This window comes from Triticum dicoccoides, chromosome 7A, assembly GCF_002162155.2.
Source record: "Triticum dicoccoides isolate Atlit2015 ecotype Zavitan chromosome 7A, WEW_v2.0, whole genome shotgun sequence".
Taxonomy (NCBI): Eukaryota; Viridiplantae; Streptophyta; class Magnoliopsida; order Poales; family Poaceae; genus Triticum; species Triticum dicoccoides.
In genome coordinates this window covers 697235083-697261148 of record NC_041392.1, presented here as the reverse complement: position 1 = coordinate 697261148, position 26066 = coordinate 697235083, and the positions used below count along the sequence as shown (strand labels likewise).

Sequence of the window (26066 nt, the reverse complement as noted above, 5' to 3'; positions counted from 1 at the left end):
GGTAGAGGTGAGGATGAGGCCGTTCCGGCAATCCACGCTGAAGCCGAAGCTGTCGCTGCCCATGGTGCCCAGATCGAAGTTAGCACGGCGGCGAGCTCAGGGGGCTGAGGCATCAGCACGAACCGCAGGGCCTTGGTGCTTCCAGTTTTGACGTAGAAGCCGAGGAAACTGGGTGGGTGGAGGTCGCGAAAGCAGTGGAGGAAGACGGGGTCGGAGGCAAGGGGCAGCCAGCGCTTGCAGACTAGAGCGGCGCGGACGAGGCTGGTGGGGAAGGCGACGCGGAGGAGGATCTCGTCGAGGAGATGGTCATCGTCGAGAACGGCCGAGGTGGCCGCTGTGGCCGACGGCGGCGATTGCGGCGCCCCGAGTGCTTCCATGGCTTGGCCATCTGATGAGATGAGATTTGGGCGAAGAAGAAAAAGAAAGGAGCTGATTTTTGTTTTTCAATGGGTTTTCTTCTTCTGATATAAAAAACACCTGAATGCGTTTTGTTTTTACTACAAAGAGTTGCAAATCCCTGAAAAAAAAGAAAATATGCACAAAACTCTAAAATATCGTTTTTTCTCTGCCGGTCTAAAGTATCTTCTTTTGTGCATCGTTACCCAGTTTTTCTTTAACACAGTACAGACGCACATACACTCACTCCAATGAACGACAGGTGCACCTACCCCTATGAGCACCTTCCAGAAACTGAGCCGGCATATCATCTTCAGATGTACGAAGACACCGTAGCCGCCATGTCGTCGAGTAAAATGTTTTCTCCCACTGAAAGCGCATCGCCGAAAATCCTGACATAAATCCAGGACTAATGCGAGCACCAGGACCCTTGGTGGGCTGGGATACCACTGTCTCTCTAACCATCCAACCACAATAAATGGATGTGGCGTTGTCAAAGAGGTCATAGACGATTCCGAACCTTGCATAATATGGCAACCCCAATAGATCGCCAAACTACATTACTTAACTAGCGCCATAGGGATTCCCACCTCTTGACATCATATTTGGCGCTAGAGGCGCGTGGAGTGGCGATGATCTGGCGGTGGAAAAAGAGGCAAAGGTGGTCTTCACTCATATCTAGAGGAGAAAGGGGAATAAGAGGCGAAGGGTTCTCTCGATGATTTTTACTTCTTTTATCTGGTCGGAGTTTTATTTACTTGACACCGACAAAAGTCCTCCCATCACTCTTCATATATCCTCAAAGCATATGAGACATGATGAACCTAACTTTCTCTTCACAAAGACATGCAAGTTGACTCAAATCAAGAAAGAAATGTAAGATCATTTGAGTTAAAAAAAGTACATAGAAAATATTTGCAAACAAAAAAGTAGGACCCGTTTTTTATAAGAAACAATATATTTACTTTTGGCAATTCATTTTAGAACCACCTTTTGAAGCGTGCAAACTTCAGCTTGCATGGTGTATCACAAGAGCTAAGGGCATCTCCAACTGGTCCCTTATAATTTAGCCCCTCAAATGGCCACAGATACCATAACCCCTAAATAAATCTTCAGCAACTGTTTTAAGTTTTTGTATATGATGTAGGGTGGAATCCTAGATGGCCAATCTTTTCATACTTGGAGGACGAAAAGGAAGAACAAGCATGAACACAAAGAGGAAATCAATCAAACAAGTCCACATCACACATCCATTAGAATAACACACATGAGATCCACAGGTATACAAGTGCAATCCAATGGAAATAGCACTAGGGTAAGGTTCCTTTCAAATCCAAAGAAGATGAGGTCTTGGAGGTAGACAGATCTTTCCTAGAGTAGAGGCCTTGCATAGTGGTAACCCTATTATACCCTACCGCCAACGTGTATGACGGTAGGAAAAGGGTCAAATCCGGATGTATTTTCAAACAAGGGTCAGATCGTGCTAAACATTTAAAAAAAGTCAAAAGAGTGATTCCGGCCTCCAGACGACTTATCTTGGGCAATCGGATGAGTTCCCATTACGCCATATACTCCTCCCCTTCCTTGGATTTTGGGCACAAAAAATAGATGCTTACATACTGGTGCAACGTGGATGTGGTACAGTACTCTCTAAGCACAAAATTGAGAAGGTCCCAGCTCTTGGTTGACCGAGTCTACACTTCTCTAGTTACTGGAGCGCTGTCGAATAATGAATTATTTTGCCCTTATAATCTTCTTGGCAGAAAAAGGAATAATTGTTAATGATGTTTTAGGAAGGGGGATCAAATGCAAAAGGCTGAAACCCAGCCGGGACCGGAGGCGGCATAAGAACAGAAACGACTACTGAATCATCAACAGCAGAAAAGAGACGGTAGAAAAGCAGCTGCTGATTAAAAGGTTTAGTGTCTTGGAAATGCATACTTGGCTGACAAAATTCAATGGATGACTTCTAGTTGAAAGAGAAAAGAAAAAGACTTGTCTTTTTGGTTCATGCTGAAGAGTTTTCACTTACTACGCTGCACGATGACCTGAAGACCGGAATAACTGAGGGCAAGAAAGGAATTGGACAGTGGCGGCAAGCCGGCAACTCCAATTGCGGCGGCCTCAGACCTACAGTTATGGGCTTGTGGCACTTGATACCATAGTTCTAAACTTTCAGTTGCCTGATAAAAATGCAGGGGAAATTAGCTAGCTTAAAGAATTCAGTAGCTTCAAGAGATAAGACAAATATTTTGGAATATCACACAACTTTTGGTGGTATTTCTGCAGAACTTGCAAGTGCCAGAATTCTCGAGAAGCATACAAGAAAATTTCGCCACTACTAAATATTTTCCCACCAATTATAAATTAAGATGTGCCATGAACTGCTGAAAACATATGTATCTCTTTGTACACGAAACAGGTAAACTCATGTCCAATCAAATACAATGTTTGACATCCTATTCTGTCATGACGTATAGAGCAATACTTTAACCGTCCTTGGGACTCAAGACATGCTGACTACAATGAATCTTATTGTATAAAGCTCGAGTTAGAGGGTAACATTTGAGTTCTTATATAGAGGTGTTAGAACGCAAACGCTAGACATTGCTCAATACTAAATCTGAATGATAGCAGCCAACAGTAAGAAAATGTCTAAGATGGATTGGATACTCATTGTCCTGATATCTGTACATTACATCACCAATGAATTGTCCTGGTGTGCCTATCAAGAAATAAGCATGCTGACATGGTAAACATCGTAAAACCAGATACAAATATTGCCATAGTGCATATAGTTACTAGACCACACTACTAAATAAATCAGCAAGAGGTAAACCTTGCAGGATCATTCTTTTGGTTCACATCCTTTCTTCATCGAAGGGATTTTATGAGGCCAGTTACCAATCACATTGTCAATCATCAAAAGATAAATAGCAGCATCATGCACAATGTAAACGATACCATAGGTAGACAGATTAAAAATAGGCAAACCTTGCAGGGTTATTCTTTCCAGATCACATCCTTCCTTCATCACAGGGAATTTAGGCCATCTACTTTTCGCCGTCGACCGCCAGCCCCGATGAGACGCATATGGAGGAAAGAGATGGAGCACCAGCAAACCAAACACCAGGCGAACGTCATAGCCTTGTAGGCATTGTGTGCCCAAGACAAGACATGCAAAACATGCGCTTGCGCTTGACAATGTGTCATGTCGGTCGAGGATGTTGCCCATGCCAACCCGAATCTAGATCTGACGCAATCCATCGCTGTCGTAGGGGGAAGGATATCTAATTTGCTGCCATCGGGCCACTAACCTTGTACCAGCATCAACCTGTCCCACTTGTCGGTGCCGTCATGAGAGACGACAACTGCCAGACACAAAAAACATAAGGATTACGGGTCTGAACGAACGGCGAGAAGACAAGGCCATCAACTTAGCGGTACCGTTGAAAAGTACGTCGCCGTTGTGAGGAAGAACATGATGCCACCTTATTCGATGTAGCACCAACCTCCCCAAATTAATGCTACTAGACAAAGCCAAAGCCCTAAATCAATGGAACAGTGGGAAGTGAAACAAGATCCCGCCCACTCCTCCAGCCGCCGGAGCAGCGGATAGAGAGGGGTGGAGATCAATGCCTCGCCGGCATTCAAAGAACCGCAGGAACTGTCACCTCTGTCTTAAGGAACAGAGCGAAGCGGTTTGCCGAAACTAAAGGAGAGAGTTGCACATACAACGGCAAAGAAAACAATTATCGTAAAAAACCAAAAATTACACTAAGTTCCAATGTATTAAAATTTTCACCATCATTCTAGCATCTTGGTTCCTTTACCGTCACCAAGTCACTTCACAAACGGACGTGTTGTTGTTACAGAAGTCGCGGAGGATGCTTCGGAGCTGCCGGGAGAGGATTTAGGGGACGAAAGTGCGGGGCGCGTGGATTCTGTGTAATTCATTTGCGCTAGGTGGCCGCAAGGGCGGTCACCTCATGCTTCATCTCCGTCTAAAGGCTCTCCCACAATGTGTTACCGCCTGTAGTCATGGATGATGTGGTGTAAGGGAGGAGGATGTGGAGCGGCTTGTGTTGTGGCATGAAGTAAGCCGGGTGTGGCCCTCTTTAAATGGTGGATTCTGGTGGCCGGGCATCCGGATGCGTCAATGCACGGCGCCGGAGTGGGTTTCTTGGCCGGCGAGCTTGCTTAATGGCGGCATAAGGACCAGGGCGGCGGGGCATTGAATGGGCGTGGTCAATATCTATCTTGTCCCATACAGTCACGCGTCTTTGGCATTGAACATGCACGGATAACGAGGACACGTCGGGGACGGCGCGCCGCTTCAATGCCGATACCGAGATGTCATGTCCGCTCTGTGAGCCGGCTTCAATGTGGAGCGTCCGCTTTATAGTCGCATGAATGCGAATAGCTGGCATCGAATAGGGACACACACATGCAAGGGAGGACGGTTTTAGGTGGGCTAGGGTGATCAGAAGCGGGCGTGGCTGTTGTCTGGAAGCCTGCAAAACTGAGAGCAACTAATTGAGGAGCGCTCATTCGGGAGCCTCCCCAAGGGTCACTTGGGGTGGGCTGAGAGCCAGCCACTTGGTGCGCTCAGCCTCCGCCATGTGTCGTGCTCTGGGCGCTTCCTCCTGATTTTATTTTATTTTTGCAAGCGTTTTTGGCTTTTTAGAAGTTTTTTTGGGTGTTTACGGCTTTTCGATTTTCCAAGGCCTTTCTTAGCTTTTCGAAAAAACAATTTTTTTATTTTTTTTACGTGAAAAAACACGTTTTTTCTTTGCAGGAGGCACGATTGTGCTTTTGCCAGAGCCACGGTTTTACTACGGCGAGAGGCACGGTCGTGCCCCTCAAAAACAAAAAAACGTGTTTTTTGTTTCAGTGAGAGGGACGGTTTCGCTTTCATGAGAGGCATGGTTTTGCTTCCGCGAGAGGCACGATCATGCCTCTCGGAAACGAAAAAAAATATGTTTGAATTTTTTGCCCTTCCACGAGAGGCATGGTCGTGCCTCTCAGAAACGAAAAAACCACGGCCATGCCTTTGGGAAATGGGAAGAAACACACTTTTTTCCTTTCGTGAGATGCCCATTTTTTGCTTCCGCGAGAGCCACAGTCGTGCCTCTCGAAAACAAAAAATAACATTTTTTTTCTTGCGTGAGAGGCACAATTTTGCTTCCACGAGAGGCACGAATTTGCTTCTACGAGCGTTCCTCTCGGAATCGGCTTTCTAAAAGGGAAAAAAAAGCTCTCGGTGTGTTTTTTCATGAAAAAAGAAGTACGTCAAAACCTATGAACAGGAGATCTCGATTTGAAAGATCTCAACGCGAGGATCCAACGGTGAAAATGTTTCAAGATTTGGACGCACGGTTTAAGAGATAAAACGTTTTGAATAAACAGATCTGTGAAAAAAGAAAAAACTCACATGTTACGACGAGTCGCGCATAAGCAGCGCGCCACTTGTCGCAACCTAAGATGAAAATGATCTTTTAAAGGGATGCTCCTTAATTAGTGATTTTGTGCAAAACTTTCATGACGTATGCGCGCTGGTTGAGGATCGGCGTTGGAGATGCCCTAAACACAAAATTGACCAGGTCTCAGCTCCCAGCTATACGTTCTCTAATTCCTGGGGCGTTGTCGTTGTCTTTTTCTGTCTATAAAGTTTCTATAGAAAAAGGAATAATAATTGTTAACAAATACTCCCTTCATTTTTTTATGTAAGGTGTATTACTTTTGACACGGTGATCAAGACACATAATTATAAACAATTTAGGACAAAATTAACCTTGTCTAATTCGTTGATTAGTGGCAAGTAAATCATTTAGCCTAGGAAAGAAAGAGACACACGAAATCAGGAGAGATAGTTATCTTTTTTGTCTACAAGGGGAGATGCATGCAATCAAGTGAGAGATACTTTCTTTTTTCTGAATGGTCAAGAATAAAATTACAAGGAATTAGAACAAATACATCTTACATTATGAAATTTTATCAAAAAATAAATACACCCAATATCAGGGGCGGAGCTGGAGCAAATGTTACCCTGATGCACCACTTTAACTGGTGTAAAATTTCAAGTAACGACAATAGTAAATAAAAGTGTGTTTTATAACTTATACCTGACATAATAGAAGACTAATTAAATACAAAACATAGCCATCAAATGCTTAAAATAACAAGGAAACAACAAATAAAGTTACTTGAAAATGATGTCTTCCATTTCGAAACTCCAAAATACGTCATTAGATACTAAGATTGAATATCCTACAATATAAAAAGAATAAAATTAAATTTTCCAGTGGAACAAAGAAGAATGGTGAAATGAAAATATTTAAGTAGCTAAATTCAAGCCGGGCTCTTAATTCTTGAAACCAATATTTTTAGTCCCAAACTCGCAAATATTTAAAAATTATTTTCTCTTAGCTGGCAATGTTCATTAGCCAAGTACTTTCTTCTTACCGAATATTTCAAATTAGGATGTTCATGTTTTATCAATTTCCTTTTGCCCTTATCAAAATGGATCTCCTCTTCCTAATTCAATTCTTTCGGAGATCTCGTGATAATGCTTTACTTTTGAATAAGGACATGCCCATGGTATATGTAAATTTGACTAGCAAAATTCCACGTGGGACATGAAAAATTTGACAACTACAAATTCCAATGCCTATGTTCGGCCAAAACCCATTGATTTAAATGGAGTCGTAGCAGCCAAACGTGGGCTGCCCAGAACATTTACTATGCAAAGGAAAACGAAAGGACAGATGTATATATGCCAGGCAGTGAATATATCCTTTGCCTTTTTTTGGAATCTATTGACTGCAAATTCATACAAATAATTATAAGGATTGAGAATAATTATTGAAAAGAATTAGACAAGAGGCAAGGGCGTTACCCAGACAGAACTAGAATTGGCTGCAATCTGAAGTCTAGACGAAGGATTGGACAAAGTAGATCACGTTCTTGCCGAGATCGATTCACGAAGCCGGCGTAGTCGCGTCGATCGGCACGGCCACTCCTGCGCATGGCGTAGCCTCGATCGGCCGCTCCCACTTGGCGGCGAGGAGTGGGGATTGGAAACCGCTGCGTGGCTGCGCACAGGTAATGGATAGCCAGGCGTGGAGAGGCCATACTAAGCGTACGACCCAATTGTGGGCTGTGGGCTGTGGACGTGTGCGGGCGTAGGCCGTCATGCGGCTGCGATCGTGGACCCTGATGCACCACTTCACCTCAACCCTGATGCCCAAGCCTTTTTCAGTATGACATTGGACCCGTATTCCTGTGCCTCGGGGTCGGCCCATTGGGCTCCGGCCCTGCCCAATATAAAGAAACGGAGGGAGTATGAACTAAAAAGGTGAGCTGCTTTTCACTATGGGAAGCAGGAATCAAATGCGAAAGGGCTGAAACCCAGCCAGGACCGGAAGGCAAAAAAGAAGGGGAAACGACTACGGACTACTGAATCATCATCAATAGCAGAAAAGAAACGATAGAAAAGTAGTTGTTGATTACTAAAAGGTTTAGTGTCTTCGAAATACATACTTGGCTGAGAAAAATCAATGGAGGAAATCTCTTTAACTTAAAGAGAAAAGAAAAGATCAGTGTGTTTCGTTCACTATGAAGAGTTCTCGGTTACTACGTTACACGACGACCTGGAGACCGGAATAACTGAGGGCAAGAAAAAAAAACAGGACAGCGGCGGCCTCTTTTATTCTTGCGATAGTAATCCGGGGCATGATGGAGAAAGGGATGTGGCCAAGAACATAAGCATCGCGTTCATGCAATAGTATTTCGTAATTATAAGAGATAAGCATTGCATAGGATGCCAATGCCTTGGAAGATGAAAAAAATTCAGAGATGCATGAATCTCTGAATCTGTTTTGCCCACCATGTCCAGCTAGCTCAGCAACTCAGGCCTCCCTGGGATGGCAGTGCAGGAAAGCATCCTGCTCCTAACGCTTACAGGTCGCCGTCAATCGTGTGGTGGCATGAGCAAGCCAGCCGGCGCATGGCAACATTATTCGGCCCGGAACCACGCGACGCGACCCTGGCAAATCCAGCCCGTTGGAAAGCGACTCTTCTCATCATCTGAACTGAACCAGTGTTACCAGTCTCGGCGTAGTTCTGTATTGTTTCTCCAGTTTGCAGTAGCTTCAGACACAGTTTAACAGCACGAGCTGTTGCCTCGTGGATCAAATTCAGACCCGACGTTTCAGTATGGTAGATGCGCCCTGTGCCAATCTTGTAAAAGATTCATGATCCTGCACATGTTTTTCGTCTGAGCCTACCAACGTTCCAGAGTCCCTGCTAACTGTAAATTGACTGCTCTGGTTTGTAGAAGAAACAGAGGTGCTCTCCCAAAGGCTGGTTCATGTACGGCTGCTCTCGCAAAGACCCAGTACTGCCCTTTACTCCAAGAGAATAAATAAAGTCTCAGGCCACATGTAAAACGCAATACTTTATCATTGAGACTCAAGACAGAATGACTACGAAGATTCTGAGGGTCTAAAGCTCGAGTTACAGGGTAACATTTTATATCGATGTGTTAGAAAGTAAACGATAGACATTGCTTAAAGTATAATATGGATTCGAAACTCATTGTCCCAATATATAATGAATTATCTGGCAACTAGGTAATTAGACCACAATACTAAACAAATCAGCAATAGATAAACTTCACAGAATCATTCTTGTGGTTCGACCCCTCATTCACCGCAAGGATTTTAAGAGGCCAGTACCCATCCCATTGTTAATCGTCAAAAAGATATATAGTAGCATCATGTATTTTGTAGACCAGATCGCAACTAGACAGATCAAAAGAAGCCAAAGCTTGCAGGTTTATTCTTTCAGATCACATCCTTACTTTAGTTCATCACAGGAAATTTTGGAGGCCAAATCATCATAAAGGGGCTGACAGAATACAAGCATTCATCCTCTTTTGTTATCTCGTAAACTTTCTTTAACGCCTTGGATTTGATATCTAAAAGGTAGAGGACACTGTCTACTGTCTCGATGAAAACAAACTCAGAGTTGAACCCAATGACTGCATGTACCCCAAAGAAATAATCATCAGACTCCTCAAACGTGTGAATTGGCATCATATGATTACCGAAAATCTCACGCAAACAAATGGTATTCACAAGGAACCAGTTGGTGACGCCATTGCCATCAATCCTGTGGAGCCAAATGCGAATCTGAAAGTCCTTCACATGGGTCAGATGAACCCCAGAATCATCTGCATGTGACAGCATGCCATGCCACATAGACACCTCCTCCGGGAGGTTGACTAACGAAGAAGACAGGGACACAAGATCTAGCATGAATAACTTTTCTACTATCTCGCTCACAGCGGCCAGATTATAGATCTTCCCATCACCAATCAAACTAGGGAATTGCAGCGAGAGTTCACTGATTTCAGTTACAATCGAAAAATATATGGCCCAGATATCATCTCGTAACGCATACACACGCACAACTGTCTGCTGCCCTTTAGAGCCCAGCGCCAAGTAGATGAAGGACAGGCCATCGCCTCCACCGTTGAGGATGGTCGCATGCTCGTAGTATGTGAAACCATCCTGCAGAAGGCAGGTCTCGGGATCTGGTGGCAGGATGGTCGTACATCTCGCAGGGTACAGGGGGCAGCGCACGATTTGTTTGGGTTCGTTGGTGTCCACGAAGGATGTGCGGAGGAGGAGGTCGTTCCAGCAATCCACGTACCGCAATCTCGGGGGGCTGTCGCTGCCCAAGGTGCCCAAATCGAAGTTAGCGCGGCGGACGACGCCGGCGAGCTCTGGGGGCTGAGGCATCGGCACGAAAAACGGGGGCTTGCTGCCCGTTGTGCAGACGTAGAAGCCGAGCAGGCTGGGTGGGTGGAGATCGCGGAAGCGGCGGAGGAACACGGGGTCGGAGGCGAGGCGGAGCCAACGTTTGCAGACGAGAGCAGCGCAGATGAGGCAGGTTGGGAAGGCGACGCGGAGGAGGATCTCGCCGAGTAGATCGTCGTCGTTGAGAACGGCCGAGGTGGCGGCTGCGGCCGGCGGCGGCGGTTGCGGAGTCTCGAAACTATCCATGTTTTGGTGATGCAACTTGGGCCAAGAAAAAAAAGAAGGGGACTGGGGTTTTATGTTTTGCCAATGGGGTTTCTTACATAAAACACCCGTACGTGTTTTATTTGTACTCGTATTTATTTATTATTACAATATTACAAAGAGTTCTTTTACCGCACACATACTATATATTACCTGATCGCAAAAAAAAGATATTACCTATCTTCCTTCCGGAGATAGCTTTCCGCCGCTAGGGACTCGCGCTCCGCCGCCGTTCTCCGGCGGCTTCCCTCCGTCGGTCGTCGACAGTGAGGGGGGTCGCCCGATTCACGCGTGTGGATAGTTTTAGACCAAAGTAGCTTAGTTTTTTAGGCTGTTCATCGTCTTGGCTTCGGCGGGGGCGATGATGGTGCTGAATACTTTTTTTTAGATCCTACTCCGATGAGACAATTGGTCCTATCGTTGGGGGTGGACTTGGAATCTACTCTGTTCAAGTAAGGATGATGTGGCGGTGGAGGCATCTTTATGATGGACATGTGTCTTCGGGCTCTGCCGTTGCGACGACGTCTGTTCCAGCGTCGGCGAGAGTTTGGGAGGTAGTCTAGGAGTGTTGGGAAACATAGGATGCATTTTTAAAAAATTTCCCAGGCTCACGCAAGATCTATCTAGGAGATGTATAGTAGCGAGGGGGAGAGTGTGTCTACGTACCCTCATAGACCGCAAACAGGAAGCGTTTCACAACGCTGTTGATATAGTCGAACTTTCTTCGAGCTCCACCGATCGAGTACCGAACGTACGGCACCTCCGAATTCTGCACACGTTCAGCGCGATGACATCCCTCACCTTCTTGATTCAGCAAGGTGTTGAGAAAGTAGATGAGTTCCATCAACACTATGGCGTGATGAGGGTGATGGTGAAGTTATCCGCACAGGGCTTCGCCTAAGCACTACGAAGATATGACCGGAGACGTAAACTATGGAGGGGAGTGCTGCACACGGCTAACGATTGTTGTTGTGTGTTCTAGGCGCCCCCTCCCCACGTATATATAGGTGGGAGGGGGAGGGGAGCAGCAACGGTGCGCCCCAAGTAGGAGGAATCCTACTTGGGGTCCTCCCCAATTCGGCCTCTCCCCTTTCCATATTTGTCGGAGGGGGAAAAGGGAAGAGGAATTAGAGAAGGAAAGGGGGGGGGGGCTCCCTCTTTCCCTTCTCCCACTTGGCCTCCTTCCTTGGGGGGAGGGGGGGGCACCCCTTGCGGGCTGGTGTGCTCCCCTCTTATGGCCCATGTGGCCCATATATTTCCCCTGGGGATTCCGGTAGCCCCCCAGTACTCCGATAATTACGCGATACTCCGGAACACTCCCGGTGTCCGAATACTATCATCCTATATATCAATCTTTATCTTTCGACCATTTCAAGACTCCTCGTCATGTCCGTTATCTCATCCGAGACTCCGAACAACATGCGGTCACCAAATCACATAACTCATATAATACAAAATCGTCATCGAACGTTAAGCGTACGGACCCTATGGGTTTAAGAACTATGTAGACATGACCCAGACACCTCTCTGGTCAATAACTAATAGCGGAACTTGGATGCTCATATTGGCTCCTACATATTCTACGAAGATCTTTACCGGTCGAACCGTTATGACAACATATGTTATTTCCTTTGTCCATTGGTATGTTACTTGCCCGAGATTCGATCGTCGGTATCTACATACCTAGTTCAATCTCGTTACCAGAAAGTCTATTTACTTGTTCCGTAATACATCATCCTGCAACTAACTCATTAGTCACTTTGCTTGCAAGGCTTCTTATGATGTGCATTATTGAGAGGTCCCAGAGATACCTCTCTGGTACTCGGAGTGACAAATCCTAATTTCGATCTATGCCAACCCAACAAACACCTTCGGAGATACCCATAGAGCATCTTTATGATCACCCAGTTACGTTGTGACGTTTGAAGCACACAAGGCATTCCTCCGGTATTTCGGGAGCTGCATAATCTCATAGTCGAAGGAATATGTATTTGACATTAAGAAAGCAATAGCAATAAAACTGAACGATCAATATGCTAAGCTAACAGATGGGTCTTGTCTATCACATCATTCTCCTAATGATGTGATCCCGTTATCAAATGACAACTCATGTCCATGGTCAGGAAACCTTAACCATCTTTGATCAACCAGCTAGTCAAGTTGAGGCTCAATAGGGACACAAAGTTTGTATATGTATTCACACATGTATTTAGATTTCCGATCAATACAATTCTAGCATCAATAATAAACATTTATCATGAATAAGGAAATATAAAATAAAAACTTTATTATTGCCTCTAGGGCATATTTCCTTCAGTCTCCCACTTGCACTAGAGTCAATAATCTAGATTACATTGTGATGATTCTAACACCCATGGAGTCTTGGTGCTGATCATGTTTTGCTCGTGGAAGAGGCTTAGTCAACGGGTCTGCTACATTCAGATCTATATGTATTTTGCAAGTCTCTATGTCTCCCTCCTTGACTTGATCATGGATGGAGTTGAAGTGTCTCTTGATGTGTTTGGTTCTTTTGTGAAATCTGGATTCCTTCGCTAAGGCAATTGCTCCAGTATTGTCACAAAATATTTTTATTGGACCTGATGCACTAGGTATTACACCTAGATCGGATATGAAATCCTTCATCCAGATTCCTTCATTTGCTGCTTCCGAAGCAGCTATGTACTCCACTTCACATGTAGATCCCGCCACGACGCTCTGCTTGGAACTGTACCAACTGACAGCTCCACCATTCAATATAAATATGTATCCGGTTTGTGACTTAGTGTCATCCGGATCAGTGTCAAACCTAGCATTGATGTAACCATTTATGATGAGCTCTTTGTCACCTCCATAAACGAGAAACATATCCTTGGTCCTTTTTAGGTACTTCGGGATGTTCTTGACCGTTGTCTCACTAGTAGAAAACAGGGCTTCCGTTCGGGCCTGGCCAGCCCATTAGTCCCGGTTCTGCACGAACCGGGACCCATGGGGTGCATTAGTCCCGGTTCGTGAGCCCAGGGGGCCGGCCGGGGCCTCGTGGGCATTAGTCCCGGTTCGTTTCGACTCATTTGTCCCGGTTCTAGGCACGAACCGAGACCAATGGGCCTTGCTACTGGCCCACAGCCATTGGTCCCGGTTCGTGGCTCGAACCGGGACAAAAAGAGGAGCTTTAGTCCTGGTTCCAGCCACGAACCGGGACAAATGAGTTGCCTATATATACCCCATCACTGCAGCAGAGCACTCCACAGTGCTCTGTTTTTTGCTGGCCGGCGAGGGGGAGGGCATTGGGTGCTCTAGCTCACCTCCTATGCACATGAGGTGTTCGATGAAATGCCCGAGCCACACTAGTTAAGATTTCTCCTCTCGAAGCTCGACCTCCGAGCTCCATTTTCCCCGAGATTTGTCTAGGTTTATATTAGCAGTCCGTCACGCCCCGTCCCCGTCTTCACTACCGTCGATCGCCCAAGCCGATCTCGTCGCCGGCACCACCGTGGTGAGCCTCTTATTCTTATCTTCTTTCTGAAAGAAAAGAAATCTTACTTTACATAGATACTTGTCTAATTTTCTTACTTTTGACACACATAATTATATATAATGCACGAAGATGAACCGACAATGGATGTACGGTGACAGACACACCTCTGCGTACATTAAGGGCGTGCATGATTTTCTCGAAGTGGCCGAGGCAAACAAGCAGAATGGTTTTATATGTTGTCCATGCCCTAAATGTGGGAATACGAAGGCTTACTCTGACCGGAAAATCCTTCACACCCACCTGCTTTACAAGGGTTTCATGCCACACTATAATGTTTGGACAAGGCACAGAGAAATAGGGGTTATGATGGAAGACGACGAAGAAGAAGAGGACGATGACAACTATGTGCCCCCTGAATACGGTGATGCTGCAATGGGGGAAGCTGCTAAAGATCAAGAGGACCCAGGCGATGTGCTCGATGATGATGATCTCCGCCAGGTCATTGTCGATGCAAGGACGCAATGCGAAAGTCAAAAGGAGAAGCTGAAGTTCGATCGCATGTTAGAGGATCATAAAAAAGGGTTGTACCCCAATTGCGAAGATGGCAACACAAAGCTCGGTACCGTACTGGAATTGCTGCAGTGGAAGGCAGAGAATGCTGTGCTTGACAACGGATTTGAGAAGCTACTGAAAATATTGAAGAAGAAGCTTCCAATGGATAATGAATTGCCTGATAGTATGTACGCAACAAAGAAGGTCGTATGCCCTCTAGGATTGGAGGTGCAGAAGATACATGCATGCCCTAATGACTTCATCCTCTACCGCGGTGCGTACAAGGATTTGAACGCATGCCCGGCATGCGGTGCATTGCGGGATAAGATCAGACGAGATGACCCTGGTGATGTTGATGGCGAGCCCCCAGGAAGAGGGTTCCTGCCAAGGTGATGTGGTATGCTCCTATATATAACACCACGGTTAAAACGACTGTTCAGAAACAAAGAGCATGCCAAGTTGATGCGATGGCATAGTGAGGACCGTAAGAAAGATGGGAAGTTGAGAGCACCCGCCGACGGGTCGCAGTGGAGAAAAATCGAGAGTACTGGGCTGAGTTTGCAGGTGACCCAAGGAACGTATGGTCTGCTTTAAGCGCGTATGGCATTAATCCTTTCGGGGAGCAGAGCAGCAATCACAGCACCTGGCCCGTGACTCTATGTATCTATAACCTTCCTCCTTGGATGCGCATGAAGCGAAAGTTCATTATGATGCCAGTTCTCATCCAAGGCCCTAAGCAACCCGGCAACGACATTGATGTGTACCTGAGGACATTAGTTGAAGAACTTTTACAGATGTGAAATGGAAACGATGTAAGTGCGTGGGATGAGCACAGACAAGAGGAATTTAACCTGCACGCGTTGCTGTTTGTAACCATCAACTATTGGCCCGCTCTCAGTAACCTTTCAGGACAGACAAACAAGGGATACCACGCATGCACACACTATTTAGCTGATATCGAAAGTATATACTTGGACAAATGTAGGAAGAATGTGTACCTGAGCCACCGTCGATTTCTTCTGACCAACCATCAATGTCGAAAGAAAGGCAAGCATTTCAAAGGCGAGGCAGATCACCGGAAGAAGCCCGCCATGCGTACCGGTGATCACGTACTTGCTATGGCCAATGATTTACACGTAATCTTTGGAAAGGGTCCCGGCGGACTAGCTATTCCGAATGACGCGAGGGACGCGCACCCATGTGGAAGAAGAAATCTATATTTTAGGACCTACCCTACTGGAAGGACCTAGAGGTCCGCTCTTCAATCGAAGCACGTGACGAAGAACCTTTGCGTGAACCTGCTAGGCTTCTTGGGCGTGTATGGGAAGACAAAAGATACAGCTGAGGCACAGGAGGACCTGCAATGTTTGCACGAAAAATACGGCATGCCTCCAAAGCAGTATGAAGGTCCTGCCAGCTAAGCTCTTACCAAAGAAGAGAAGGAAATCTTCTTTGAATGCCTGCTTAGTATGAAGGTCCCGACTGGCTTCTCTTTGAATATAAAGGGAATAATAAATATGCCAGAGAAAAAGTTCCAGGACCTAAAGTCTCATGACTTCCACGTGATTATGAAGCAACTTCTTCCGGTTGCATTGAGGGGCCTTCCACCGGAAAACGTCCGATTAGCCATTGTGAAGCTATGTGCATTCCTAAATGCAATCTCTCACAAGGTGATCGATCGAGAAATCATACCAAGGCTAAGGAGTGATGTGGCGCAATGTCTTGTCAGTTTCGAGCTGGTGTTCCCACCATCCTTCTTCAATATCATGACGCACGTCCTAGTTTATCTAGTTGACGAGATCGTCATTCTGGGCCCCGCATTTCTACACAATATGTACCCCTTTGAGAGGTTCATGGGAGTCCTAAAGAAATATGTCCGTAACCGCGCTAGGCCAGAAGGAAGCATCTCCATGGGCCATCAAACAGAGGATGTCATTGGGTTTTGTGTTGACTTCATTCCTAGCCTTAAGAAGATAGGTCTCCCTAAATCGTGGTATGAGGGGAGACTGACTGGAAAAGGCACGCTTGGAGGGGACTCAATAATATGTAGGGACGGATATTCTTGGTCTCAAGCACACTATACAGTTCTACAGAACTCTACCTTGGTGACCCCGTATGTCGATGAACACAAGAACAGTCTGCGCGCCAAACACCCAGAGCAGTGTGACGACTGGATTACATGTGAACACATCAAGACTTTCAACAGTTGGTTGGAAACACGCCTCAGAGGTAACAACACTGTTTGTGATGAGCTGTACTCGTTGTCCAGGGGACCATCTTCGACTGTATAGACTTACAAAGGATACGAGATAAATGGGAATACATTTTACACGATCACCCAAGATCAAAAGAGCACCAACCAAAACAGCGGTGTCCGCTTTGATGCAGCAACCGAGAGGGGAAATGACACATATTATGGTTACATAGTGGACATATGGGAACTTGACTACGGACATGATTTTAAGGTCCCTTTGTTTAAGTGCAAATGGGTCAATCTATCAAGAGGCGGGGTACAGGTAGACCCACGGTACGTGTCGGGGATATACCCTACGGCGTAAACCGGCCGCAAGTTAACCCTGCCAGGACTTGGGGTTTATCTGAAGACCCCGCTGACACTTGGCGAGTTACTGGCGACCCGCTCTGACCTGACGGTTTACAAGCAACCCACCTGGTCTTATGACTCACTGGTGATCCGGCGTGCGGGACAGACGGATGACAAGGCCCGAGGCCCAGAAGGCCGGTTCACGTTTAATGGTGGGCCGGTTTAAGAGAAAAGGCATGAGGAACGTTTATCTTACAAGGAGTTAAGACCTGGACTTGTATCCGGTTTGTATTAGAGATAAACTAGTCCTAATCCTAATATGACTCTACATGTAACCCGCCCCTCCAACATATATAAGGAGGGGCAGGGAGGGGCAGGGCTCCCCAAAAAGGGGGACAAAATTCACAAGTTCCACGAGTTGGACAAGTTAGGTTTAGACAATAGCTCGCGAGATAGAGCAATCTTGTAACCGTGGTCATCATCATCAATATCAATGAAGCAGGATGTAGGCTTTTACCTCCACCATGAGGGGCCGAACCTGGGTAAAAACATCGCGTCTCTCGTCTCGCTCAACCCCTCTCAAGCTACCACATAGATGCGTTGGCCTCGCGACTAAGTCCTGACACTAAGAACATCTGCCGTGACAATTCCACGACAGTTGGCGCCCACCGTGAGGCATGCGCACGGTGGTGTTGAGCTCTTGGAGGGATCTTTTCGAGGGATCGAGAAGCTTGCAATTCATCGGATGAAGAAAAATTTCAGAAATTAGGGTTGCATCAAGTGCGCCGCCGCAAAATTGCCGAGTTGACCATACCGAGAGGCGATACAATTCAAAGACAGATAAAAAGATTTTTTGGAGCACTCACGCGTTGGCAAGACCGACTGGATTTTCATCAAGCATCCCCATGATCCGGGAACATGGACACATTTTCTACAGGGTCACTTCAAATCTGGACGAAGAAGTATTGCCTTGGGTTTGATCAAGTATAAGACAGTTTGATTATTGCTAAGCCACGATCAGACTAGCACCTCAAAAAATAAAGAGGGGAAAAGAGAAACAAAAATCATGGTGTACGTCTGGTCTGGCCAGACGATTCCTACGGCAGCCACTAAAATATTTTCCGGCGGATCCGAGTTTCATCAGCACAAGCCCCGATGGCAAAGCAATCGGTACTGCTACTAGCTTTACCAAATTAGGATTCCATCACTGCTGCTCGGTGAACCTAGCAAAAGTAACGAAGGAGCAAGTACCAAGCTAGTATTCCTCTCATAAAAAAAGGAGAAGGGGAAAGAAGACGTGAGTTATAACGAAGGCAAGTTTTGATTAAATCAACTCCGATGCATCACGTGAAGACTCAAGAAGCACCGGATTAGATTCCAACTTGAGCCGGACTCGGACTCGCCGGTTGCGCCCCCTACTCCGAGCTGCTGTGGCTACGCTCCGCCTCGACTATGGCCAAGCCACTGCCAAGGCCCTTGCCTGTGGGCTCTGACCCGCCGCACGCTGTATTTTCGCCGGAGCCCTCGTTAGCCGCGGTCTCGATTCAAGCTGCTGCCTGCTCAGTCTACGAGATGAGGAACATCTGCTCCATAAATGGCTCCTGCATGTCCTATCCACGAGCGCTGGTTCATGAAAGATACAAAACCAGTACACACGCAGGAACGGCCTCGCTCAGCCGCCGCTGCCATTGCGTTTAGCCGGCCGCGCGATCTTGAGCCGCCGAGCTGCTCCACGCCCGTACATCCGCGTCGGGACTACACCAAGCCACCCAGCCCCGTGGCCACCTCTGTTGTTTTTTCCTCGAGCAGTTGCTGAGCTTCAACTGTGACCCGTCTGGTCGGGGCTTCCTGCTGGTGTGTTCTTCTCTCGTCAGTACAAAAGAAAAATCGGGGGTTTAGCCGGATGGTAATGGAGCAGCGCATGCATGCATGATGATTCAAGGACTAGTCTGCCGACAATAATGAAACAGAATCTCAATGGACAAGTACTATTCTTAAATTTACAGCAGATCGATGGCAGTCAAGATGCTGAATTAAATCCCAAAGACACAAAGCAAACTACACTGGTACTGGATCAATTACGTTAAGGCTGATTTGATTGCTTATTGGTGGATTACTGCCCACGTGGAGGCCTAGAACAGTACTACAAGTATTATGACAGCAGTTTGTCATCTATTTTCTGTCCACACCGTCCAGCATTATAACGTCTACGCTCAGTCGACAAAATCACCAGGTGCTATCCTTTTTTAGTATTTTATCAGCACATATAAATTATTTGAGAACAATTACTTGGTTTGTGTTGTTTTTTCGCAGGACCATTATTTATTACAAAGGGTGTCGCAAAAGGGGCCAGCATTGTTTTTACGCTAGCGCTTGTCCGTGCCCTGCTGCGTGACGGATACATGCACAAGTCATCGCTCCCGCCACATCAACACAGTGCAATTAACTCGCCCGTCCGCACCGGATTACGACACCGTGGCCGGCTCACCCGTCTGCGCCGGTTTACAATACCGCAGACAACTTACCCGTCCTTTCCGGCGGCCGGGTTTCCTACCAGTGCCGGCTTACAACGCCGGGGCCGGTTCATCTGTCCGAGCCACCTCTAATACTGTGGACGTCTCTACCGTCCATTTATTGCGCCCTGGTTTACATCGACACAGCAGGGCCGCACCTGTCTGCATGAGCTGTTTATTGAGTATGAACAAGTCACAGCGTGGGTAGCCCGGTTTTCATTCAACAATTTGGAGGCAATTATTATGTATTATCAGCCGTCGTCTGCACTGGATGGTTCAATGGACATGCACACAAGTCGCCGCCACTACAGTTTGGTTAAACTTCAAGGAGCCAGTTGGAAGGAACCATTGGCCGAGTTGCTGAGACGGTTCATACGGGATCATTTATAACCCGCCGCAGTCACCTCAACCTTCTGTGGATTCACATCGTGCTATCAACATCAATGATATACAAGTTATGCCGGTTTATATCACGGTCAAATCTGGAGAATCTCAAGCCAACTCCTCGAGTCACCTTGAGACTTGGGGGCTACAATGATATGACTTAGCAAACGTTGTCGGTTTTCAATGAAGTCAAGAACCCCAATATGTTGGAGGGAAAGATAATCCGGTCCCGGATTCACATCGTGCTGTCAGAAGATTTCCGGATTAGAAAGTATATGACAGTTACAAAATCCCAGCTCAATGAAGAAGTTTCGGGTCATCAGAAAAGGATTTCGGTTTACAATCCGGTACAAGGGAAATTTGTTCTCCGACAAAGCTCTGAAACTCTCAAATCCGGTTTAAGAATTTCCGGTTCAAAAAGGAATTAACTTCTCACAAGTTCGAGTTTAAAGGCCGTCAGAAAATTTTCGGCTAAAAATGAAGATTCCGGTTTAAAATTCGGTTCAAGGGAAAGATGTCTCCCACAAAGGTTTGAAGCTCTCAATATCCGGTTCAAGATCCCGGTTCAAGAAGAATTTATCTCTTGCAAAAGTTAAAAATTGCGGAAGAAGACCTGCTGCCATGATGCGCGGTTCAAACATGGGTATCCCGCCTTACTGGCCTGACATATTATTGATCACATGGGGGCGTCTGCTTCATAAAGCGGGGTCTCTGTTCTTTTACATCATGCGTGGTTACACGAAGTTGTTCTGTTTTAAAGCGGCCTCCGGTTTACCCCTTGAAAATTTTATAAACATCACTTGGGGGCTTGGTCGTGTCCGAACCAATGCAATACCTCTTGATAGGCGAGAGCCACCAGATCACTTGGGGACTTGGTCACGTCTGAACCAGTCATGCCTCTTGATCAGCCTAAGGCCACAGAATCACTTGGGGGCTTGGTCGAACCCGAACCATTGCCATGCCACTTGATCGGCATAAATGCCACGGTTTCATTTGGGGACCTGGCTGACTTGAACCATAGCTACACCTATCGGGAGCTTGGTCGTGTCCGACCATGGTAACGCCATCTGATCAGCTCAAATAAGCCTCTTTTTGCAAATGGTTTTATCATTGCCTTTGCTTGAATTTTGTTTTGATAAATATTTCTTTTGTTGCGTCTTTAAACCGACAATTCATAAACCGGTTCGACTATCAAATTACAAATTGATGGAACACGGTCAAATCTTAATCCGGAGACTATCTGCCCGGTTTGATTTTCTGTTACCATCCTATTATGGAGTAAACCGGTGTTTATCACAGCCCGGCACGGTTTTAACATAAACCGGCACAATATGGATGGAGTTATCAGTACTCAAGATTGGGGTTATCACCTTTACTACAAAAAGTTGGTAAAACCAACAATGTGATTCAATATCACAGGTATGATCTATTTCATATTTGATTATTCTTAAGGGCAGCCTTGGTTATAAACCCGGGTTATATGTTGGGCATTATGACCCGTCCGGCGGTAAACCGCTAGGACACTTTAAACTTGTTGTATGCAGAAACAGGCTTGTTAAACCGGCCTGACTTTGGACTATAAGTTGCCAGTATATATATTTGGATTGCGGCATTGGAATCATGCGCTTATAAATCATTGGGTTATATTATTCAAATAGCCAAACTTGGCTGGATTTTCATTATGATATTGAATGAATAAGGTTTTCATACTGGATTATATTATCTTGAATAGCCAACATGGCTGGATTTTTTTGTTATTAATAACCGGTATTATTGAGTTTTCAAAGTCGCTTTAGCGCAATGGTTATTATTTTATCAAAGGATATGATTTATTCTACAATGGAAGGAATAGTCCCGAGTCACTGCATGCTTACAACCCGACACTTGGGGACTACATTATTCAAATCGAGATTACATGCAAGTCTCATGTCCCTGCAAGCATGCATCATGACACTTGGGGGCTAATGCCAAGTCATTTTTAGTCTTACTGAAGACCCGACTCATCATATTATAATGAGCCGGCCCTTGGGGGCTACCAATTGCTCCTGTCAACAATTCAAGGTACACAAGTTTTTATCCATTATGTTGAAGGGTCCACTCCTCAGTTGATAAAGCACAAAGCTCTTAACCTTGTGGACGTGGGTTCAAGCCCCATGATGGGAGTTACATCATATGATGTTATTTTCAATGAAGTATATATAAAGTCCCAACTCAATATTATCTTACTGAACTGGCCCTTGGGGCTACACTGATTGAAGTTTATATAAGCAATTACAAGTCCCAGATTGCTGCAAGCATGACAACCCGGCAGTTGGGGGCTACATATATGGAGCATTCAGTTTATATGATTGAGATGAACAAACCGGATTTCTTCAAGGTTGAAACACTTATTGGAGAAAGTCTTAAGTTATCACTATGTTCTCCTCTTAAGACTTGGGGGCTAGAGGTATTATGCATATAAAGGAGGAACATCTTCATTTTATCAATTTTGAGTAAATCAGGAAGATCAATTACATGACCCGGTGTCGACAACAATTATGACCCGGCGCCATCAATATTTATAAACCGGCTATTTTGATAATATTAAACCGGCAAGTTTTACATCTTTAAACCGGTTGAATATCAGATAAGTATTTTCAGACCCATGTTTCTTAAACCGGCGCTTTGGGAGCTGAGTTAAAGGAGTTATTCTTCACGATATTTCTCGGTGACAAACCAAGGTCGGCAAATTCATTATGAAGCTGGTCTGTTGACCCGGATTTCTCAGAAGGAGGAAATAACAAGGACTTAAGGATGATCAGATACCGGTTTACAAAAATTCTTAACCCGGAGCATAACCTGTCAAATTTGTTCTTGTGTTTATTTTGCAGCATAAGTTTACCATGAATAAATCCAAGCTAAACTTGGGGGCTAATGTCGGGGATATACCCCATGGCGTAAACTGGCCGCAAGTTAACCCGGCCAGGACTTGGCGGTTTATCTGAAGACCCCACTGACACTTGGCGAGTTACTGGCGACCCGCCCTGACCTGGCGGTTTACAAGCAACCCACCTGGTCTTATAACTCACTGGTGATCCGGCGTGCGGGACAGACGGATGACAAGGCCCAAGGCCCAGAAGGCCGGTTCACGTTTAATGGTGGGCCGGTTTAAGAGGAAAGGCATGAGGAACGTTTATCTTACAAGGAGTTAAGACCTGGACTTGTATCCGGTTTGTATTAGAGATAGACTAGTCCTAATCTTAATAGGACTCTATATGTAACCCGCCCCTCCAACATATATAAGGAGGGGCAGGGCTCCCCCAAAAGGGGGACAAGATTCACAAGTTCCACGAGTTGGACAAGTTAGGTTTAGACAATAGCTCGCGAGATAGAGCAATCTTGTAACCGTGGTCATCATCATCAATATCAATGAAGCAGGATGTAGGCTTTTACCTCCACCGTGAGGGGCCAAACCTGGGTAAAAACATCACGTCTCTCGTCCCGCTCAACCCCTCTCAAGCTACCACATAGATGCGTTGGCCTCGCGACTAAGTCCTGACACTAAGGACATCTGCCGTGACAATTCCACGACAGTACGGAATGACAACAGTGGATCTGAACAATCTTGGGTACACTGTCGAACCGTTCTTCCTAGCCAATGATGTGGCACAGGTTATCTATGTGAAGGACATGTCTACCAAACCAAGAAAAAGAAAAGATAAGGAAGCGAATACATCATACGAGGAGCCAAAGCGCCACATAGTTCTCTCAAGAAAAAGGGACATCATATGATGTGGCAAGACAGACATGTCTGAAGATTATGAAAAGTTTCATGAAATTCCTCCCTTCAAAGTCAAGGCTGACCCAAGCATCCTGATAAATGATGAAGATTATCCATGGTTACGGCGCAATAAGCAAAGGACACAAGCAAAGAAAAAGTGAAGACTTTCTCTCCACAACTATTATGATGATACCATGCCAACTTTCAACCTTTTCAGAGTTCATTTGAAATGCTTTTCAATTTCAGGGTCTTATAGCTCAAAATAATCAGTAAATGCATGAAAAATAACAAATGAAGTCAGAAAGGGTTGAAAATTGATGATTGTGCTTTGAATGGTGCATTTTGAACACACAAAAAGTCAGGAGTTCAAATAAGTTGGTGCCACCAACCGGGACCAAAGGCCTCTGCTTCCCGCCCTTTGGGCTGCTGAAAAGAGACCTTTGGTCCCGGTTGGTGGCACGAACCGGGACCAAATGTGGGTATTCGTCCCAGTTCCTGCCTTAAACCGGGACCAATGTTGTGTGTATATAAGCAACACTTGTCAAATTTTTCATTCAGTTCTTCGATCTGCCTCTCCGTGCCCTGCCTTTCTGCCGCCGAACGCCTCGACACCGACGAACACCTCGACGCCGCCAGGCTGCCGGACCTCGACGCCGACACCGTGGTCGCGCCCTGCCTATCCCGACGCCGCCGCGCCCCTGCCCTGCCCCGACGCCAACATCGTGCGCCCCTGCCCTGCCCCGACGCCGACGTTGTGCGCCCCTGCCTTGCCCCGATGCCGTCGCACCCCTACCCTGCCCCGATGACGCCGCCGTGCACCCCTGCCTCGACCTCTACACCAACGCCGCCGCGCCCCTGCCCTGCCCCGACGCTGCACCACGCCCCTGCCCTGCCGTCAACGCCGCCGCACCACTGCTCGCCGGACAGGCCGGTACTCCCTCCTCCCTCCCACCCCTCTCCTTTGTCCTTCCTCCATGTATGTGATGATGGTGAAGTTGGTTCAGTGCAAAGTTTCAGAAAATTGCATGTTTTCAGCCATGTCCACAAGGTGTTTGATGAAATGCCAGGGCTAGCTAGGGAACTTTATTTTATGTGAAACTTGGCAGGATGATGTCTCCTTGGATGTTAGTGAAGATGGTCAATATGGTTTGATAAAAGGAAAAACTTGTTAGTGCATGTTTTATTAAAATTTAGTGCTGGACAGAAACTACATGATTTTTTGGTGGACTTGCTAGATGAAACTGGGGCTGCCCTTCTGGACTTAAGCGTTTAGTAGGAAGGACTACAAGATGTAAGAAATTCAGAATTTTTTTAGCAAGCAAAAATAGGGTTGTAGTTCAATGCCAAGATTGGACCAAAATTGAAAAATGGAAGTTGTGCTCAAAAATTTCAAATGACCAAAGTTGGTTTTTGAATAAAAATGATCTATAGGCATCAGAGGACTTGTCAAATATTTTCTGGCATTTGAAAAGAATTATTTCTAATAGTTCTAGTGCAAAAAGGTCATTCTAGAGTTTGAAAATACTAATAAAAGAATTTTTTCAGGCCAAATCATTAAAAAAATAACTACTACTGATGTTTTTGTTCATAGCATTTTTTTGTCCATATATGTATGCATGAATGGATGGATGGATGGATATGGATGTATATACAAAATATTCATATATGATGTTTTTTTGTTCATAGCAATTTTCTCCATGTATGCATAATTTATGTATGTATGTTCATATATGCAAAAGTTACATTTAAGAAAAAATAATAAAATGTATGTATGTTCATATGCAAAGAATATGCAAAAGATAGATTTTTTATGTTGATAGAATTTTTATGATTTTTTCTTGTTCATAGAATTTTCTTTGTCAATTTATGTATATGTTCATATTGTGTATGTATAGGAAAATTGTGTATGATCAAAGTCATTTATGTATATATGTTCATATTTAGAAGAAAAAGAAGGAAAGGAAAAAGAAAATAAGAAGAGGAAGAAAGGAGAAGAAGAAGAAGAGGAGGAGAGGACGAAGAGGAGAAATAAATAAGAAGATGAAAAAGAAGAAAAAGAAGAGGAGAAGAAGAAAAATATTCTATTAATATTTTTCTTCTTCTCCTCTATTCCTTTCTTTTTCTCCTCTTTTCTTTCTTCTTTTTTTTCTTCGATCTTCTCCTCTATTCCTTTCTTCTTCTCCTCTTTTTTTTCTTCTTCTTCCTCTTCTTATTTTTTATCAGGTATGTCATTCTCGATATACCCCCTCCCCGATAACTTCGACATGAGGGGGGGGGGGTCGATAAATAATAGGACTAGTTAAACTAGTTTATCTTTATTAAGCGCTACTTTATTTTATTTATAGTAAGTGCTTAG

At 45.4% G+C, this 26066-nt stretch overlaps 1 long non-coding RNA gene across 1 annotated transcript; it reads right to left on the bottom strand.

Moving 5' to 3' along the window:
• Positions 1-6309: 6309 nt before the first annotated feature.
• Positions 6310-7438, bottom strand: LOC119328766. The gene is made up of 2 exons (XR_005159149.1): positions 7295-7438; positions 6310-6666 (listed from the first exon to the last, which is right to left on the bottom strand). It is a non-coding gene; the product is annotated as an uncharacterized LOC119328766 (long non-coding RNA).
• Between the last annotated feature and the right edge of the window lie 18628 nt (positions 7439-26066).